Source organism: Camelina sativa, chromosome 9, assembly GCF_000633955.1.
Source record: "Camelina sativa cultivar DH55 chromosome 9, Cs, whole genome shotgun sequence".
NCBI lineage: Eukaryota > Viridiplantae > Streptophyta > Magnoliopsida > Brassicales > Brassicaceae > Camelina > Camelina sativa.
The window spans coordinates 29,274,628-29,278,473 of record NC_025693.1 but is presented as its reverse complement, the minus strand read 5'-3'; the positions used below and the strand labels follow the sequence as shown (position 1 = coordinate 29,278,473).

Genomic DNA, 3,846 nt, shown 5'->3' with positions numbered 1-3,846 from the left:
AAAAAAAAAAAAAAAAAAAAAAAACAAAAAGTAGAACACAGCCGCTAGGTTTTCAATACAAAGAGGAGGGAGAGTCAGAGACCCTAGGTTTTAGCTGGGCTGGGCTTTTGTGGGCCAAAATTTTGTGACGGTGATTAACCCATCAGCTTCAGATAGTTTCTTTCTTTCTTTTCTCCAAGGTACTTGAACTATTGCTGCAAATAGGAAAAAGTTAGAAAAATACATAATCTATTATTTATTTGGATGTTTAATACCTCGTCTTTTTTGGTTGGAATTCAAATTAACAAAAACGTGCAATTTAATACCCGAAAAATTTAAGTATTATCGTTTTCATACTTACAATTTCTTAACAAAAAAAATATTTCAATTTTACTCTTATTTATTTTTATTGAATATTTATTTATAAATAGCAGAAAATTAATTTTAATTTTATTCGAATAAAAATGAGTGTTATAAATATTTTCATTTTATCTATTTTTATTCTTTAATTTAAAAATAATTGATTATTTTTTTCCAAAACTAAGAAAAATGTTTTAAGATTTCTTCAGATTACAAAAAGAAAATCTTCAAAATCAACTATAATGAAGCGTCGCCAAACTCATTCCTCATCGAAAACCAAACTCATATCCCTTCCTTCAAATCCAAATAAATTTCTCAATCGTTTATCTACCCTTACCAAACCTAACAACACCAACCTCTCCAGTCTCCACGACAACCAAATTTATCACGGTGGATGAGTTAGCTCGGGTACAGATCGATTCAAGGATTCAAACTTTCTCTTTGTATCTCTCAATTTCAAATTTTTTGATTTGGGTTTTAAAAGTTTAAGAACTGGTTAATGCTCGGGAATCTCAATGAAATTTAGTTGACCGGACAAAACAAAGTCATCGATGATGATAATGAATTCGATAACACTAATCATTTGGTAATTAGAGATAGACTATAGTCAAGATTTCAAAGAAACCCAATCGCCGAAGCGTTGTTCATTAATTTTGGAAAAAATATTAAATATAATTTTAAAATTAAAGAAATAAAACTCAGATAAAATGAAAATATTAATAACAATAATTTTTTATTTGAATAAAACTAAAACTAATATCCTGCTAATTGTAAATAAATATTCAATAAAAATGAAAAGGGTAAAATTAGAATATTTTTTTGTAAAGAGATCGTAAGTATGAACACGACAACACTTAAATTCTTTCGGTATTAAATTGTACGATTTTATTAATCTGAGTATTAATCGTCCAAATAAATAATAGATAAGGTATTTTTTAGTTTTTTTCCCTCCAAAAAGTTACCATCTCACCTAAATATACTTTCAAGTTTCAACCCAAGTTTACTGGGTCCCACCATAAAGTTGGAAAACACTATCTCTGTTTCAAAATATAGAATGTTTTAACTAAAACCACGCAGATTAAGAGGGTGTTATTGGATTCTTATTTATAAAGATTTTTAGAGAGTTCAACAAAATCATTAAAAGTGAATAAGTGAAAAAATGTTAAAGATTGCTAAAAAAATTTGTTGATTAGTTTTCTAAAATCTTGTAAATTGCTCACAATAATCCTTGTATTTTTGTGATACTTTTCATGACTTTGTTTTGTAAAGAAAGTGTTTAAAATCATGAGTTAATAACATAATAATTGAATTCATTAACAATCTTAGATTCTTTTGTTTTAATTGAATAACTAGGTGATACCCCGTGCTACAGCACGAGATTATATATTTTGTTAGTTATTTTTTTGTTGTAATTTGTATTTTTGTAATGAAGTTTTTTATTTTGACTTAATTTCCTTGTTTATATAGTGTTTATTTGTATATTTGGGGTTATACAGTAAATTGGAAATCCTAATAGAGTACGTAGTTTGTAAAATGTAGTTTTTCACATAAACAGACACACCGCAATATTAGATAGTAGTTTTGTAAGATAATAGACACTCCGTAATATCGGATAGTAGTTTTGTAAGAGGATAGACACACCGCAATATCGGATAGTAGTTTTGTAAGAGTATGAGTTTTTCTTTATTTTGGTTTATCGTCAAAAGAGGAGAAGTTGCTTATTAAATTTTGGTGTGAGATATTTCAATGGTTAGGAAACCATTGTATTTATAGTGAGAGTAGGTATATTTAGGTTATCATTTAGAAGTTAAGAGGCGATCAAGCTTCTCATTGACATTCTTGAGGTCTCTCTTGTACTTCTCCTCAGAGCCATCATTTCCTCTAACTGTGCGATCATAGTCGTCGTGGTAGTTGCCATCAGACTGGGCAAGATTTTCGACGAGTTGCCAACCTTCATCTACGTCTTTGTTCAAGAAGTTGCCATTTGAAGCAGTGTCAAGCAGCATGCGTATCTTTGGAAGTACACCACGGTAGAGAGTGCTCAGCAGTGAGTCGTTACTGAATCTATGGTGTGGGCATTGGCTATGGTAACCCTTGAAACGTTCCCAGGCTTCGCAGAATGATTCAGAGTTCTTCTGAGTGAAACTGGAGATATCATTCTTGAGACGTGTTGTTCTAGAGTTGGAGAAGAACTTGGCCAAGAAAGCTTTCTTGCATTCGTCCCAAGTGGTGATGGTTCCCTTGGGAACGTTTTTCTCCCATTGATGAGCTTTGTCTCCCAGGGAGAATGGAAAGAGGCGCAACTTGTAACCATCCTCACTCACGCCGTTGATCTTGGTGAGACTGCACAGACGGTCAAACTCGTCCAAGTGGTCGAGTGGATCCTCCTTAGGCAACCCGTGAAACTTGTTTCCTTGGATCATAGAGATCAGACAACTTTTGATTTTGAAGTTGTTGTTCTGCACGACGGGAGGGACGATTCCAGCACGCTGAGTATGAGTGTTCGGTGCATCTCCAGCACCAATGTTTCGCGGTCTCGGATTTGGTCCGTTAGGTTGTTCCTTAGTGATTGGTGCGGGATGATCAGTGAGTTGACGAGCTTGTCGTGGTCTTTGTAACCGATTGATGTTGTCGATAGCAGGGAGGAGATTCTGATGTCCTCTTGATCTGGTGGGCATGCAATGCTACAATCAACAGGTTCCTCAGAGGCAAAACAAACAAGCAAACAACCGAAACAAGTTAGTACTCAGAATGATAAGTCTAACAGAACTTAATCTTGCAGAACTTGAAATCTCAAATGTAGCAAAACGAATCCCAAATGGCAACGGCGCCAAATTGATACTAAGATTTTTGTGTCTCCTAGTAGGTTCAATTAACCTTATGTGTTGTAGTACTTAAGGTGTCAATCCAAATGGGATGATGTTGCTAACAATCAAGATGCAATCAAGCAATCACAAGTCAAGCAAATTCAAGAAGAGTGTTTGTCTAACAATCTTAGAATGATCAAAATGCGAAACGAAAATGAGTTACAGAACAAGAAATGAGAATGCATGACAAGAAGCAGAAATGAATAAAAACTTAAACGAGTCTAAACATGAACTACAAGAAAACGAGGAACAAAATAGTCTCGAGAATGTAATAAAAATCAGAAAGATAAAAGTCTTAAGGATGGGAGTAATCTGATATGTTCAAATTAAACCCTAGAGCTACTCTCTCAAATTAAGAGATCACTGCAGTACTTAAGGGTCGAATTCCACAAGGACTCAAAACTACACAATAAATTATATAGTTTTATAATTAAGCTAAACAGATTAAATTGAATTAAAATAAAAGCAATGCAAAATATTTAATAAAAACTGTGAAAATTCAGAAGATCAAAAAGCTAGGCTTAGGGAATTTCTCAGGAAATTATGAAATATTAAATCAATCAATAAATTAGGATTCAAGCAATTAAGAACAGATCTAGAACTCTAAACACTTTTGTAAATTAAATCAGTTCTCACTGCA

The 3,846-nt window shown here is 32.9% G+C and overlaps 1 protein-coding gene across 1 annotated transcript in view; it reads right to left on the bottom strand.

Moving 5' to 3' along the window:
• LOC104712945 overlaps positions 1-53 on the bottom strand; it is a 2,227-nt gene extending 2,174 nt beyond the window's left edge. Inside the window, exon 1 of the mRNA XM_019229735.1 lies at positions 34-53. The gene's annotated coding sequence lies outside the window, so the exon portion shown is untranslated. The remainder of the gene's footprint in view (positions 1-33) is intronic.